Below are 18409 nucleotides of genomic sequence, written 5' to 3'. Positions count from 1 at the left end.
GCCTCCAGACACACACATAAGGCTTTCTTTGTATATGTGTGAGTATACAAAGTTGGAGAGAGTGTGTGTACCTGTGTGTAGGTGTGTGCCTGTGACCGCATGTGAAGGCCAAAGGTCTGTATCAGATGTCTGTCTGTCCCTGTCACTCTCCAGCTCCTGTTTTGACACAGGGTCTTTCACTGAATCTGGAACTGGTAGATTTGGCTAGATGGACTTGTCACCAAGCCTCAGGTTCTTCCCGTCTTCACCCCCAGCACTAAGGTTACAGGCACATTGACACACCGGATTTTCACATGGGTGCTCAGGGTCCCAACTCAGGTCTCACGTTTGCACAGTTAGCATTTTACCCATTAGTATGTCACCAGTCCCACATGCATGGTGCCTCTGCTCTGTTCAAGACCACACCGGACCATCTTCACCAGGAGTTATTCACACTTAACATCTGCTCTAAGAGTGAAGCCGGCACTGGAGGAGCAAGGTCTGTCACCACACTGTGACTGAGATCCAGACAAAACCCTTCCTCCCCTCTCCAGAGTCTACTTCGAGCTGGCAAGAATGAGTCCAGGTTAGGTCTGGTAGGGATGGCCAAGGAAGAGTTTGTCTAAGAGCCTGTGCCAGCGCCCAGGAGACAATCCTGAGGCTCCCCAGAGCTGAGTACACAGCCAGTCTTCTTGGTACAACCCTCTTCCTTTTCGGCCTTCCTCACATCTAGAAGTTCCAAGGCAGTCTTGACTGAAGGAACCTACCCCTGTCTAGGGACTAGAGGCTGATTTTGTCCAATACAATGAATGAAAAAGACCCCAATAAGGGCGGCTGCAGAGGGTGTGGTGGGTGACCTCTTCTGCTTGAGGATATTCAGGATCACATGGTCTCTTCAGTTGTGAACTTTACTTACTTGCACCAAGATTTTATTCCGATTTGGAGAAGACCCAGATACCTTCTGTGATCAGGTGTGGTGCAAAGCTTGACAATTCAGGAGGAGAAATGGTGTGTTGATCCTTTAAAAATATTTTTTTTAAATATATATGGGTGTTTTGTGTGTGTGTGTATGCCTGTGTATCACAAGTATGCCTACTGCCTAGAAGAGGATGTTGGATCCCCTGAGATTGGCATTCCAGACACTTGTGAGGGGCATAGAGCCCAAGTCTACGGAACCGCAGCCTGTGCTCCGAGCTACCGAGCTTCCTCTCCAGCCATGTTGAGTCTTCAACACTTTCTGTAGCCCAAGATGCCTAAAAATGCTTCTTCATGAGGAACTGGCTGTGAGTGCAAAGATGCCATCCAGCCTTTCTTCCTGCAAACTTTAACAGTCTTCCCACTCCTCCCAGTTGACCCTGTGCCCAAAGAGGCTTCCAATCTCAATGTCAGCCTTAATTACATGGCTGTGAGAGACTTGTCTAACATGTTCACAGAATCAAAGACTAAAACATCACTTTACCTGATACTTCACAAGGGCCCAGGTGTGTGTGTGCATGTGTGTGTGTGTGTGTGTGTGTGTGTGTGTGTGTGTGTGCATGTGTGGTGGATATGAGACAGTGCTAACACCAAATATTAAAATGATCATTGTCACCAAATATATTATCCTGATATCACACTGTATTATGCTTTGTGTTTTTCTTGTGGCGTGTGTGCTTTTCAGTATGAGTCAATTTCCATTATCTCACTGCCTGCAGTGTTCAAAACAATTTGTTTGATGTTATCAAAACAATTGAGTCTCTCCTTGGAATTCTGTTCTCTCCTCTGTGCCCTGTGCAAGGACAGGGTGAGTCTCACTGCGACCATTGGCTAAGAAAACAATTCTCATTCTAGTAAAGATTTCTCCTCAGAAGTCACATCAACTGCCAAATAGTTAATAACTTGAATTTCAGGTAATTCAGCGTAAGAAACTGTTTGCCTATCTAGAAACAGTTCATGGCTTACAATTTGTCACTTAGCTGATGACCCCTGATGGAAATGAGCTACTCCAACAGAGATAATGACAGTTACTAGTCAAGACCAAACTTTTGGGGATCATTCTAAGTTCGTTACTAATGATAGTTCTTAGTCATTGAGCAGCTATGAGCTGGGAACCACAATAGTCTTCTACATGTTATCTCATCTAACCTTAATAATAAATAGCCTTGTGAAGTGTGTATCATTTCTGTTTCAAATAGGAGAGAATGGGAAATACAAGGTAACATGTGATGTGTGATTGAGCTTAAATGTGAATCCAGGCTTGAATCCAAAGCTGAAGTACTAGACTGCCTCCATCTTAGGCTTAAAAGCCATCAGTAAAGACAAACTCCTGTTTATCATTAAACCTGTGTTCCTCAAGGATTAGGCTATGTCCCACCTGTAACCTGAACTACAAAGTTTCTGTACTGCCTCTTCCAGGAATGGCAATCATGTCTTTGTTTCAAGAAGTTGTTTGTAACCATCTTGCAACCCTACCTTTGGTTCTAAAGGTTTTTTGACCACCTGTGACTACCTTGTTATGACTCCTTGTTGTTAAGACCACCTTGCTATGCCCACCTTGCAACCATGTCTTTGTTTCAGGAGGGACTGATTTTTTATGCTTATGTTCCGGATCTGTAACCCTGCCTATTTTGCCCATCAAATCCCCCATTGGGAAAACTCCTACCCCTGAGCTATAAAAAGCCTTGTCTTCCTCACATCCAATGCTGACTTCTCAAATCCCACCTTAGGGGGAAGCAGCCCATATAGAAGAATTAAAAAAAAAAAAAAAAGCTTGCTTTAATTATTGGCCATAATGGTTTGGGTTGGTGGTCTTTCTCCTCTCGCCTTTGGGATTAACAAAGCCGATGCTTCTTCTGTTGCTTTCCAAGGCCTCAGCCATCTTCTCAGTGGCCTGCTAAACCTGGCCTTGGTTCCAAGCATCAGTCTCTCCCATCTAGCTCCCAGTCCTCTGCTCACATGGACAATTATCTCCTGGCCAAGTTATCAGGATTTGAAAAGAAGATGCCTGCTCCCAAAGCTGCTGAATCCCTAGTAGCTGAACACTTGGTTCGAACAATTCAATAAAGCATGCTAAGCCAGGTGCAGTGGTACATGCCCACAGACCCAGGACTTGGCTGCATATTGAAGCCCTGTCTCAACAAAACAACAGGATAGAACAGAACAGAGTGTATCTGGGTAGATTTCTGTTGCTTCTGTATTTCTGAGCAAGGCTCTATGGGCCGTCTATTTGGAGTTACATCAGCAGTGATGTGGAGCCAGCCTCTGAGCGAAGAGATAGTTATGACTAAAGAATAGTGGTAAGGAAATTAATGGTCAGATGTTTAACAGAAATAAAAACAGTTATGCACGGTCAGTGAGAAGTGAGAAAGCTCTGACCAGACTATGGAACAAATATCTCAGTTGTTGAAGAAGGGAATAAGTGTATACAGCCTGTGCTAAAGAGCAGGGGATGGGCCTGAGCATGAAACATGTCAAAAAGGGAAGAAAAAGAATCTAACTCACAAAGCATGGGGCCCATGAGCACCACGATAGGTGATTTGTTAAGACAGATAACAGACACTCCCAGAAAGACTCTAAGTTACAAAAACAGTGTAATAAAGTTGTTCTTGAATGCATGGATTTACAATTAACAGGGCAGTGCTGAGTGTATGTTTAGTGACCCAAACCAATCATGCTGTGGAAATCCCACCGGAAGCACAGTGGCCTGGGAGGAAATGCACAGGAATGCTTCTCATTTCCTAACAAGTTATTTCCCTCTATAACTCATCAGTCTGAGGTTATTTTTGCCTCGGTCTTCCAAGATTCTTAGGCTTAATACAACACTGTTTATTGAGTTTGAGTTTTCATACTTCAAGAAAATAAAAGAAGAGCAAAGAAACACGAAGGCAAACACACACACACACACACACACACACACACACACACACACACACACAGGCACAGGCACACACACACAGGCACACAGGCATACACACACACAGGCACACACACACACAGACACACAGACACACAAACACAGTCACACACACAGGCACACACACACAAACACAGACACACACACAGGCACACACACATACCCTTATTGTAAGTGTATATAATGGAGCTGAGGATGAAGGAAAAAGGAATCCCCTGTGTCTGTTGAGTGAAGTCTGGTAACTGAAGCAGAAGAAAGGGAAAATTTAAGAGAAGGCCTCACATTTTCAGAGCTGTAAAACCTTCCTTACACTGGGGCCAGAGATGTTGAGATCCCAAGCACCTGTCCAAAGACTCAGTTGGTAGCTCACACCTGTAATCCTAGAGCTGGGGATCTCTAGGCACCCTGACAACTAGTCTTGAAAAATTGTGAGCTCCACATTCATTGAGAGACCCTATCTCCAAAAATAAAGTAGAGAACATTAAAAAAAGATACGTAGTGTGAACTCTAGTCTCCATTCGCTCAAGGACACATTTGTGCTCCCACACATTTTCATACATACACCACACATACACACGAACCAAAATAAAAAAAAAACTTGTTACAATGAATATTAATTATATCATTAATCAGAGTAAAACTGTAGTGGGTAGCTGTTCTAGCTATGACCCTGAAGCACGGCCCCTAGAGAGTGACTGCTACGTGACTGTGACCCTGAAGTGCATGCCCCTGGGTCGTGGCCGCTCCAGACTCTCAAGACCTGGGATGCATATGTACGTGGCTCCCTCATGGTTTGGATGCTGCAACTGACCAGGCAGAGTTTGGACCAGGCAGAAGATCAGTGTGGGATATAGTTCGGCTTTCCTGGACCCTACAATAAATCTCCCATACTGTAATGAGTTACCCCCTAATAAATTCCTTTGTTCATTAAATAGACTCCATGGATTTCTCCTTTATAAAATAAAGATGTTTTTCCTTGGATTACCTCTGAGAGACCAGGGCCATGTTAAGAAGGGTTTGGGAAGGAGCTAGTCACTGCTGCTGCCTTTCACCCTCTTTTGGTCTCATTATCTGGTTGAAGTTTTACAGCATTCTCATTGGAACAGTTGCTATATGAGGTGATGTGCGTAATCTATGTGCTAAACAAGGGGAAACAGGGCTTCACCTCTATGGGCTGGCTGCCTGGAAGCTCCCTTAAGAACCTGAGGTCCTAAGAACTCCATAAATCCTTTCCAGTTTTAGACTAAATTATCATCCCAATTTAGGGGCTAGTCTCCAAATTAAGGACAGCAACTGATAAGCATGGATATTTAGATTAAAATTCTGTCCCTAGAAAATGGCTGAATTCCAAAGAGAGTTCAGTTACCAGCAAATTTTGGCTCTATCTCATGTGGGACCACCGTGCTTTTGTGAACAAGAAATTCAATTTACTTTCTTATCGACGTATTAGGTTCCCAACCAGCCTGATCTCTGAATTGAGATTGGCTGCCAGACATCTAATTTAAGTAAAGCAATCAGGAACAGTGGCTGTTATGATAAGATTCACTGGAGCATCTCCACTACGACCTCACCACCCTACTGCCATGCTGGACAGAGGAACCAATTGTGCTTTCATAAAATACACATGGATCTGTCCTAAAGTCAATATTAATTACTTTTTCTAAGAGGAAAATTAACCACACCAGTCTTCCCATTTACACATTCTGGCTGACAGCAGATAGAGAAGGGACAGAAATGAGTGGAAACATCACCAGCATTATACATGCGCTTGTGTTCACGTGTATACACACACACACACACACACACACACACACACACACACACACACACACACTGAAAATAGAACCTAAGGATGTTTTTGTTTATCTCCAAAGCACTTGGCAGTGCATAATTGTGGAGAAAAAGTCATGAAATGTGAGCCTAGCAAATTAGGTTAGGATTCAGCTTTGTAGTACAGCATGGCCTAAATGGTTGTACCTGCCCCACAAGCTCATATGTTGAAATGAGCCCACAGTGTATGGCATTTAGAGATGAGGACTTTGTAGGGTAAATTCAGTCATGAGAATAAACCTTCTATGATAGAATTAATAGTTATGATGGTTGGTATTGTTAACTTGACAAACCTCTGGGCATATCTGTGAGGGTTTACCTAAACTAAGGCTAGTCTCTGAGGGTGTCTATAAAGGATTGTCTTTACTATGTTGAGGTGGAAAGACTGCCCACCAAGGGTGGGACGATTCCCTAGGCATGGGATCCTGGACTGTATGAACGGAGAAAGCAAGTTTAGCATGCACACACACATTCATGACTCTCTTATGACTGCACATGTAATGTGACCAGCTACTTCAAGCTCCTGCCACACATGACTTACTTGCATGCCATGGTGGAATGTAACCTGCAACCATGAGATAAATAAATACTGTCTCCTGAAAGTTGGTTTTGACAGAGTCTTTTATCCAAGAAACAGAAAAAAAGCTGAGACAGAAAGAAACTAGTAGTGAGACTGGGTTGCTGCAGTGGTGAACCTGACCCTGTGGCTTTCAGGCCTTCGGACTGTTTTGTGGAGGAGTGTAGGGGAGTTTGGAACTGGGATAGAAAACCACTGAATACTGTAAACAGGGTTCGATGCGATGTTCTTATAGCATCTAGGAAGACAAGTGGATAGAGAAATGTGGACAGTGGAGGTCTGGCTCATGAGGTTTCAGTAACCAAGGACTCTGTCATAAACTTGGCTAGGGGCCTGTTTGTGTGACATTTTGGCCAGGAATCTATCTTCATTCTGCTCATGTCCTAAGAACTCAAATGAAGTTACATTTAAAGATGATGAACTTATTTGTTTGGTGGAGGAAAGGTGTGTGGGAAAGGTTTAAGTTTCAGACAAGGAGGGCACAACACCCAAAGAATTTACAAACGTCTATAACTTAGATTCGGGAGGAGCCTGGTGGTCGGCGCTGGGACAACAGGAAAGTGTTTCCCTGGGGAAAAGGCAGGAGCAGCAAATGCAGGAGTCAACTGAGGGACTGGGCTGACTTCAGACTGGCAGCAGAAACTGGCCATGTCCTCATGCGGTGTCAGTTTTGAAGGCATGGAGATCTAAAACTGGGAGGCGGGGGTGGGTCATGGGAACCAGCTGAGGCCAGGCACTGTGTGGCAGAATTGCAAACCCAAGGAGAGGCCCCAGACGAAGCCTAAGGGGCAGGGAGACTCCAGAATACTGGAGACCCCAGGGAGAACAGCGAGTGGGAAGCAGAGCAGACCCAGACCTAAGACAGGAGCCATGGGTGTTGTGGGCGGCAAGGCGGGAGGAGTAACCAGTGGATAACATCACAAGCTGCAGAGGTTGAGCAAAGAGCTACAGGCCTTATGTTTGGCCTGTTCAACTTCAGTTTTGCTTTGGAGCTTTTTATTCTGTTTATGCTCTGAGTCTTCCATTTTGGAATAAGAACGTTTACTGTGTGCCATTATATATTGGAAGTATATAATTTGTTTTTTTTTAATTTTTAATTTATAGGAGTTCATTCACAGTTAAGAGACTTTGGACTTTTAAAGTTTTGGAATGATTAATGACGATGGAAATATTTAAAGTTGGGGTATGAGAACTTTTAAGTTGTAATGACTATATTTTTTAAGGTATAAAACTGTCATAAGCTTACGAGGCCAAGAAGTTGAAGGTTGTGGGTTAAAAGTTTGTTTGGCCGGGTGGTGATAGCACATTCCTTTAATCCCAGGACTTGGGAGGCAGAGGCGGCCTGAGTTCAAGGCCAGCCTGGTCTACAGAGTGAGTTCCAGGACAGCCAGGGCTGTTACTCAGAGAAACCCTATCTTTAAAAACAAACAAATAAATAAAAATGGGTGGAGTTGTGGGGTTAGACACCTAGGAGGCAGGCCTCTAGTCACACCTGTGAGGGATTGTTTACATTAAGGTTAGCCTCTGAAAATATCTGTTAGGGATTGTCTTAATTACATTACTTGAGGTGGAAAGACCTGCCCACTGTGGGCAGGATCAATCCTTATATTCCGGACTGTGTAATGGGAAAACAAGCTGGGTACACATGCATACATTCATCACTCTTTTCCAGTTGTGAATGTTCTGTGACCAGTTGCTTCAAGCTCCTGCTATCACGGCTTCCATGCCAGAATGGACTGTAGCCTGGAACTGTAAGCTGAAGAAACCCTTCCTCCCTTGAGTTTTGCTGTGGTATTTTATCATAGCATAGGAAACAAATCTAATGCAGTGTCCTTACAAAAAACACCAGAAGCTTGTTTAGCTTTTCCTTCCCCACTTTTGGAGGACACAGAAGATAGTAACCACAACTCAAAAAGTATCCCGACCAGAGCCTGATCATGTTGCCACCCTCATATGAGAAATCTCCAGAAGAAAGAGAAATCACTTTGTTATTTAATTCATGAGTCTATGGTATCTTGTTTTTGTAGTTGTTATAGTAGCCTTAACTAAGACAGAGACTTACTTTTGTGAATACCTTATAAGAGTTCCTGTCATGTATTCCCATCTTCAAAGACAAGATGTATCATGACAGCCTTGATTTAGCTCAAAGTGAACTATACAGTTTTCAGGTTGTTAGTATGTCTTCCATAGAGCCTCATGTGGCAACAGCCTACCACAGAGGAGGGAAGAAAAGCTGTCCTTTCACGAGGGCATCTGGCTAGTATGTTGTATCTTGGCTCAAACAAGCTAGGCCTCACTAGTGTTGCCAGGTGGGGTCATGTCAACGGCAGCCCCAAGAGGCAAATGAGCATTACCTCACAGAGGGAGTGGTAGACCACATTCCGTACACTCAGATGCTCTCAATGAGGGAAGGACAGACCATGGAAGTTATGCAACTTAGATTTTCTACTAACTGCCCATCAGAGGCTAACTTCCTGTGTCTCCAGCGTTCAAACCTCAGACCTTCCCTGAGCTGCAAATCCCAGCAAGTGTTAGTCACTCTGTTCTCGGTGAAAGTGAGATCTGGCCCTGATCTTCCACACCATTGTTAGAATGTCTGGTGTTCCTGCCGAGACAGTCCCTCACCCTCAAAACACAAGGGCTTGAGAGAGTGTACAGCTTGTCCATGACTCGGTACCTGCTGTCTTCTCTTGTCAGCTGTGTCTGAACAGAAGCAGCAATAGGGAGATTCTTCTTCCTGATATGAAACGGTTGTTTCTGTTTTAGCATTCTCTCTCTCTCTCTCTCTCTCTCTCTCTCTCTCTCTCTCTCTCTCTCTCTTCCTCCCTCCCTCCTCCTCCTCCTCCTCCTCCTCCTCCTCCTCCTCTCCTCTCTCCCTCTCTCTCTCTTAGAGATAGAGTGTCACATATTCCAGCTGGCCTCAGACCCTCTGGATAACTGAGGCTGGCCTTGAAGTTCTGACCATCCTTCCCCCACCTCCAGAGGGCTTGGATTATAGACAGGCACTATGCAGTGCAGGGAATACAGCCCAGGGCCTTGTGCACACTGGGCAAACACCCTACCAACTGAGCCACATCCCAGACTACAGTCTCTCTCTCTGACCGCCGGGCCCCCACCCCCCCTTCCCGTGTGGTGTGTGTGTGTGTGTGTGTGTGTGTGTGCGTATGTGTGTGTGTGTGTGTGTTCCGAGTGCACAGGTGCATGCACAGGACAGAGGAACATCAGGTGCTCTGCTCTATCACACTCTGCCTTAGTCCTTGAAACAGGTCAGTCAGGACACCTGAAGCCATTCTGGAGGTCAGCAAGCCTCCACACTACTGCGGTTCCAGACATTCATGCAATCATGCTCGGCCATTGCAGGATTTGAACTCAGATACTTGTGACTGCACCACAAGCATGCTTATCCACTGAACCATCTCTCCAGCTCAGTTTTTATTTTTAAATTAAATTAAGGAAGATTCTTACTTATCATTTTCAAAGAATTATATATATATATATATATGAGAAATTCATTTTAAAAATGATTTCCCCCTATCTGTTAAGATAACCAGTTTTATCATTTGATCTGTTTTATGATTTTCAAACATTAAATCACTTTATGTTCACTTTTAGAATTAAAAAAACTTGGTTACAATTGATTGATTTGGTTTGCACATATATTTTCATGGTTCCTTTCAATTATGTTTATGAGTGATATCTATTAGCCTATAGCTTTAAATCAGTTTTCTTGTATTTGACTGATGCTCTGGTAAGTTTTGTGAAATGAGTTAGATTATATGTGGTTGTATATGTTTTATTTAAGACAATATAACCAATAGTCTGGTTCTTGCAAGATGAAGTAAGGATTGATGGAGTAATGATGTCTGGACAGACAGCAAACATCTCTTTGAGGACACTGAAAGGTGATCCAAAAGCCACAACCAACTGACAACTGAGTTTCCATATTTCTCCCTCTGGTCTGGGCTCAGCCTAGTCCCCAAAGCAAAGATGGGTCCTGGAGAGTAGGCAGAGAACCTTATGAGGTTCTTACGTTCCTTATGAGGCTGCTATGGAAATCATTCAGATCCATCTTCCTTAGGTATTTAGAGAGTGCTGGAGTATGTATTAGTCAACACCATATTTTACAAATGCTATGGACCCCCCTTGTTCTCTGGGACCCCCTCTGGTTTCCAAGTCCACCATACTAGCTTGTTCATCCTCACTGAAGCTCCTGGTACCTTCTGTGTCCACAGAGTTACCTGGCCTGTCCAAGTCTGTCTCCCCAGTCTGTGCTTTATTTCCTGTGTTCCTCAACTGCTTGCTCCCTTAGCTCACGTGAACATTGAGGCTTCTGGCCTTCTATTCCTTGATAATTTCACCCCGTCTGAGGTCATGTCTCCTTAAATTTATAATTTGTTTTCAGATTCTTAGGTGAGCTTATCTGTTCACATTGCTTTTGGATCACCTTTATGTTGACAACTACCAAACCGATGCTTTTTTTTTTTTTTTTAAGACAAATTCTATGACTGGCCTTGAGTCACGGGCTCAAATTTCCACCTTAGCCTCCTAAGTATTTGGGACTACTGGCAGATCCCACCATACCACCCAAAACTAGAGCTCTTGGTGATTGTTTATAGCCATGCGCCTGTATCCGATTTCTCCAGTTCAAATGGTGACTAGAGGCAAAAGTGAGAAACTCACTTTCAGATTCCTCTTTTATATGTTAGTTCTCCTCACTGTATGGCTCATTAGTTGTCACCCGGGACATCTTTCCAGCCTCATTTCATATAATAAACGCCTCCCACTAGCTCTATCCTGAAGCCTTCATACCTTTATTTCCTCCCCATTTCCTACTGTTGCACTTGGCTGCTCCTTAATACCTTTCATGTCCTGACTCAGACATCACCGTAGCAAAGACTGTCCTGAATGTATAAAGCTGTAATAAACTTTACACAAGGGTGTATATACATGTCCAATAAATAAGAGAAAAGGCGCTCAACTTATCAGTCACATCAGAAGCACAAATTAAGATCAACATCAAATCCCACTATAGAATTACCAAGTTCAAACACCAAGTGTCAGAATGAAGAGATGCTGGCACTGTCACATGATACAAATGGGAGGGAACCTCGGGGAATGCCAAAGCTTCATCGGATGATGTTTGATATGAAACTGAATGGTGCTAAACATGATGATATGGTTTGGTTGGCTGTTCCTGGGTGTTCAGACTGGGTATGGATGAAATGCATGGGAACACAGATGACTTTAATTTCATTCTCTTACTTTTGGGGATGTTTGCAGATACAACGATGAGAGAGTCCACAACTAAACAGGAAATTCATTTGTGTTTCAGATATATCTACAGCCTGTAAGGGATGTTATGCAAAATTCCCCATATTTTGAGCATGGCTTGTCATAGAAGGTCAGATATGGAGTTTTCAACTTACAGCATCATGTCAAAAAGCTTGGCACTGGGATCATTTTAGGTGTGAGATTTTTCAGTTGTGTCTGTTCAGTATGTATAGTCAACAAAATTTTATGCACATTTTTACAAAGAGATAAGAATATTCATGGCATCAATGTGTGTGAGAGTCTCACACGTGAAAATGCTCACTCACAAGCGTTAGGAGCTCAGCTTGCGAACACTATACCCTCAACGAAGGTAAGGTTTTTTTAAATTAATTTTTGCCTAAGCAAAAGTCTTTTCATGTTTTTAAACTCCAAATTTACCAAGCAAGAATCAATAACATCTTCTTGGAGATATGTAATTATACCTAGATATTCTAGGTATAATAGTGTACACCTGTAATTCTAGCCCTTGGAAGGCTCAGGTGGAAGTATTGAAAAGTCAGGGGCACTACGAGCACCAGGCCAGGCTATATAGTGATGCCCTGTCTTAAAATAATTAATAATAATGATTCTTATTTCAACTGTTGTTAAAAGTTCATGCTAGAGTCTATGCCTAAAAATTTATTTTACTTAGCTATCAATATTTTAAGACAACATAAATTAGACCTTCTAGTTTAACTGTATATATGCTTATTGCCTCTAGATAAGCCTATTTCTCCTATTGAATTGTAGAACTAAGCGTCTTAAATGGGTATGTATTTAAAATCAGTGAATTAAAAGTGAATCCCTGCAAGTCAGTGAATAACACATTCCACATTAAAACAGAAAACAACCTAAAGCGTCACCCCCATCCTCTCCTGGTGAAGACAGAGCAGATGTAAGGCTCTGTGTGGACGTCAGTACCACCCATGCTTTCTTCTAAAAGACCTAACAGCTGCACCACAATGGGCACAGTGCAGAGATCAGCAGGTCACGGGGAGCCCAGCCTCAGCAGATGCATCTACAATACATCTCCTGCTTGTAAGCTTCCAAGAACATGGAAGAGGGGACAGGATCGGAAGAGCCAGAGCGCCAGAAAGTCTGCTGTGAGATCGCCCCCTAGAAATGGCTGCCTAAACAACACCTGAACAATGCCAGCATCAATAGTCATGTTAATGGGGATTGGGGAAAAAAAATCCCATGGGGTCCACCCTTAGACAAAGAGCTGCAGGCAACCAATGACTGCTGAAGAAGGAAGAATTAGCCTCTGCTAGGGAAGAGCCCCTTAGGATTATCCAACATGAAAGCGGTCAGCCCTGAGACAGTGTACACATGATCAACAATAGACTCAGCAGGTTGCATAGATATGAAAAAGGGTTTGAATGGGGTATTGGGGAGGCTGAAGGTAAGAAAGGGGAAGGGGGAGTGATATAACTGTATTTCAATTAAAATATTTGGCAAAAGTTTTAATAGCTGCAATGCTAATCCCAAAAAGTACCAGCATAAAAAGTTATATAATCACAAAATGTAGCACTATGTATAATGTTATTATTGAAAACTTAATTTATTATTACACAAATCAATATTTTGATCTTGAAAATTCTTTCTGGAAAAACATGCAGAAATGAGTCATTCAGTTATTGCCCCAAAATCTGATGCTCTAACTGATTGATTTAGGAGATTTGTTTTCATTCCTCCTTTACGTTTCATGTATGTGCCCATAATAAATACTGTATTGTAATGAATATTTTGTATTCACATGCCCTCTCTCAAATGGAAGGATGATGTCATTAGGCAGTCTTAGTTCCTAGTTGATTGCATAATGCTTAATAGGAACTCAAGATACACAGTTAGTAGAGAAAAACAAGGATCTGGGGGGACAGCTCAGTAGGCAGAGCACTTGCCTTGCAAGCAGAGGAGCTAGAGCCCCAGAACCCATGTAAACATGCTGGACATACCAGTACACCCAGCAATGTGGAGCAAAACTAGGTGGAATCCTGGGGCTCATCACTGGCCAGCCAATCCAGCCTACGTGATGCATTCCAGGTGAGGGAGAGATCCTGCATCAAAAGTGGTGCATACAGTTCCTGAGGATGACACCCAAGGTTGGTGCTCCCCTGTCCACACTCACACACACGTGCATGTGCACACACTGAAAGGAGTTGTTAATACATAAGGGAGAACTGTGAATTCCAGGCTATGTGTAAACCACAGAAGAGAACACAAATTTATAGAACTTGATATGCAATGGGTGGAAATAGACACTGACTTTCTAAAACAAGAAAGCCCAAGCTACACCCACGGAGTGACTCACAGTGATCTGATGGGGCCACTGTTGGAACATATTATACGCTAACCCTGTGTCCATATTATATGCGTCATTAACTCTTCTGCTTGCTTTGTACCAGCATTTGGATTTAAAAATTTTAAATTTCTTATATATGTGCTTTATGTGCATACATTTTCCCTGAATATGTGTCTGAGTACCACTTGTGTGCCCAGTTCCTCTAGGTCAGAGGAACACATTGGATCCCCTTGGGACTGGAGGTATATACAGATAGTTGTGAGCTGCCATGTGAGTACTGGGAACTGAACCTGGGTCCTCTTAGCCAATGAGCTATCTCTCTAGCCCCAGCTTTCTCTTTTACAAGCACTTTTTACTATAAGTGGGATACAAAAAGTAAATTCTCAAGTATTTAGACAAATACATATTTACTGTTATAAATGGACTTCCTTTTCCAAGGAAATACATATTTTGTTAAATTGTCTCTAGAAAGATTGCTCACATGTGCCCAGCATCTTAACTGTGAAAACTTTCAAAAAGATCTTCTGAGATGCCCTTGAAGACTTAGTTTGACTTGTGGATAGTATTGATGAACCTTAAGTACAGCTCCTAAGTGGGAACTGGGACACTGTCCTGGGACTCCATCAACCCGGTGTCACTCGTGGGAAAGGCGGAAATTCTAAAGTTTCACTGTCTTGCCTCTCAGTAGCCATATATGTAGTGGACACTGTGGCAATGTTGCTTTCTTTGAATGACTGCCTGATATGTGATATGGGTGTGCCATCACACCCTGAGAGAGGCACTGGCCTGCTGAGTGCACACACTCTGCTCAGTCTCTCCCCTGGGTTGGACTCTGAGGAGCAGGGTAGGCAAATGTATTTATTTCAAAGGACAGTGCCAGCTTGCATTTGTTTTGATTACTGAGGCGGGGTCTTACTTTGTAGCACATGCTGGTTTCAAACTCAACAACCTTTTACTTCAGCCCAGATTACATGGTTAAAAGGCTGAAACATTTCCACGTGCATGAGAGGACCCTTCTCCCCAAGCTCTTCGGTGACAGGGAGTTTCTGGTTCAGCTTTTCCTAATGGGAGGCAGTGAAATGATGTGTTGCTGCTGGTCTCTTGCCTTCCTTAACTCCAGCAGAGTTGGGTGCACTCTCATACTTGCCCGTCCGTCATCGGGATATGCTTTTTCTCCAAGCCTTACTCGCCCCTCCTCTGTGTTGGTTGTGTGCGGATCATCCACTGTAAGGACTCCTGTGTACTTGGGCTCTTCTCTACCATGTGTTTCATACAGTTCCCTTTATTTACCATTTTCCTTTTAAAGTTAAGTTTCTGTTGACACATTCATTTCCTTTTATTTTTACACTTAATCCTTGGTTATACAGGGTTTAAAACTAATTTTTTTTTTTATTTTTCCCTTAACAGCTTCCATGTGTTATCTTGCTTAGTCAAGCTGAGGAATCTTTGTGGATACATAACAAATTCTCTGCTTTCCTGTTGTTCAGTCAGTGTTAACTTATTTTAACATGTATTCTCTCCAGATTATTAGACCACTGGATCAGTATCACTTTTAAAATAACCCTTTTTACTAAAATACCATTTTGCTCTATATCAAATACGCACATGTACTAGGATCTATTTATGAGTTCTCTTTTCTTTCTTTGATATTTTTTGCTAAGCCGGAATCAAAGCCAGTAAGGAGGTCATGGTACACTCCAGTCTAAGGAAGAGGCCACTCCCTAGTCTCCTCTCATGGGAGCCATTCTGTATAACGTTAAAAACCATTTTATCCACCCCCTCAAAAAACTGCATTCAAATTAAAATTATATTGTTTTATATTTACTCACTTTAGAAATGATTCATATTTTATTCCATTATATTCATCTAAAAACCTATTAATTTCCTTAATCCAGTTTAGTGGTATTTTTTCTGATGATCCTTAATTTTTTTCTATCATGTTCTTGAGAACAACAACAACCAAAAAAAAAAAAACCCTAATCTGTTCAACTTTTGGTAGGATAAATTTCTTCCTTTGTCCACCTTTGGGTTGGACAGCCCAAGGCTGTTGGAGCCAGGACGATTCCCATAACGAGCCCCAGATGCTAGACTTGAAACTACTGGACTTGATAGCTACCCTGTTGGGGTCTGGTCTTTCCTTGGTTGGTGCCATCATTCCTTACTGTGCCCCTATTCTTTCCTTTTGGGGGTGTTTATTACGTGTCATTTCATGTTGGATATATGTAACTTGTGTTTATTTATTTTTGATGATCATAGGTACAAGCATTGTGGTAGTGGTTGACAAAGGGTAGGCTAGTGATGGCTAATTTGTCAGCTTGACAGGATCTAACATCACATATAAGACAGACTTCTAGGCATATCTGTGAAGGAATTTCCAGACTGAGTAAACGGAAGTGGGAAGATTCACCTGACATGTGGGCAGCACTATCCTATGGGCTGGGATCCTGACTTGAAGAGAAAGTGAGCCCAGCATTCACAGCTCTCTCCTTCCTGAGCGCAGATGGAACTTGAGCAGCTGCCTCCTGCTCCTGCACCAGGCCCTTCCTGCCATAATGGACTGTACACTCCAACTGTGTGCCAAGTTCAAGCCTTCCTTAAGCTGCTTCTGACATTTTGTCACAGTCACAGGAAAGTAACAAATACTCCCCTCCCCCACCAATTACCAGCTTTCTCTGATACTCTCTCTACATCCTCTTTCCTTGCTCATTCTAAATAACCTTCCCTCCTGGCATCCAGGTTCTACTGACATCCCAAGCTCTTCCAATTAACTCTAAGAATGCCCCCTTTATTCCAGTTTACTTGATACAGCCTATTACCTCCCCGCTTCCCGCCTGCACTTCCCATGTCTATTTCTTTTCTTCCATCTTGCTCTGTTAAATTTTTGTATTGTAGATTCTTCTTTAACAATAGAGAGAGATTTCACAGCCATCTAGTCATTCCAACCACTAGGAATATGTCTTCTCTTAGTTCTTCTCTTTTTCATTCTTAAAACAAAACAAAACAAAACAAAACACTCTGTGGCTTAGAGTGAGAAAGAACAGCAGTGATGGTTTCCAGAAATTTCCTGGCTTCCTTTCTAATTCTTCTGTACTGGGAGCAAATCACAAGAAATTGGGGTAGAAAAATGCCTGCTTCCTTGATGAGCGAAGGCTATAGCCCTGTGTGTTGGCTGTTCCTGCTGTGGTTAACACTGAAAGGCCATGCATGTTCTAAGAAATACACATCACAATGAAGATCTCTCTTTCAGCTGATGTGTGGTTCTTAAGGGAGACTGGGAAATGGGGACAAAGTCTCCTCTTAACACATTTCTCTCAAGTGGAAGATCTATCTGCAAACATGTTTCCTTGGATCTTACACAGGCAGGGAACCTCATATCTGGAGTAGATTCTGTCTTACCTGTTGTGGGATATTTGTACACTCTGTGAAGATGTGTCTTTGCGAAGGTGTCTTCTGGTTGGTTTAATAAAGAGCTGAGTGTCCAATAACTAGGCAGGAAGAGCTATGGGTGGGACTTGCACGGACAGAGAGGGCTGGGAAGAAGGAAGGTGGAGATGCAGAGAAAGCAGCATGTACAGGAGGAGAGGTAACTGCCACAAGCCACGTGGCAGAACATAGATTAATATAAGTGGGTGATTTAAGTTATAAGAGCTAGTTAGAAACAAGCCTAAGCTATAGGCCAAACTTTCATAATTAATAAGAGCTCTCTATGTCATTATTTGGGAGCTGGTGGGATAGAGAAAGACTTGTTACACTCACCCAATGAACAGAGTAGTTGGAAATTTCTCTCTAGGGAATATGTCTATCCTCTCTTTGTATCTGGACTCAGCCATGTAACTCTGTTTTGGCTAGTAGAGCATAGAAAGGATTTTTGTGTTTATATACATGACACAATTATTCTTCCATCATAAAACAAACCTGTCTGCTGTGTACGAGCTGAGACAATACAGTTTAGTAAAAGAAGAGTCTGAGGTAGAGGAGTGTGATTTAGGTGTCGGATACTCAAATACCGAAGAGCAAGGTCACATGGACGATAGCTTAATTTACTAAGTAACTAAGCGTACAAGATCTGCATAAGTTGGAGCCGGTCAAAACTCCAGTAGGAGTAGAGGAGGGGCTCGCCTGGCTCCACTGCTATCTGAGTAGCTCTTGGTGGTTATTGACAGCTGTGGATGCAGAGTAATGTTCTTCAGGGGGAGTGGGCCCTGGAAGGGTTGTCCGTGCCCTATGCCCATGAGCATACAGGCATGTTGGAGTTATTTAAAGCTGTTAGCTTGTTAAGATGGGGGAGAGGGAGATAGATAGATAGATAGATAGATAGATAGATAGATAGGTGATAGATAGATAGATAGATAGACAGACAGATAGATAGATAGATAGATAGATAGGTGATAGATAGATGATAGATAGATAGATAGATGATAGATAGGTAGATAGATAGACAGACAGATAGATGATAGATAGATAGATAGATAGATAGATAGATAGATAGATGATAGATAGATGGATGGATAGATGATAG

This window comes from Onychomys torridus, chromosome 23 (assembly GCF_903995425.1).
Source record: "Onychomys torridus chromosome 23, mOncTor1.1, whole genome shotgun sequence".
Lineage (NCBI taxonomy): Eukaryota > Metazoa > Chordata > Mammalia > Rodentia > Cricetidae > Onychomys > Onychomys torridus.
Note: the sequence above shows the minus strand (reverse complement) of the source record.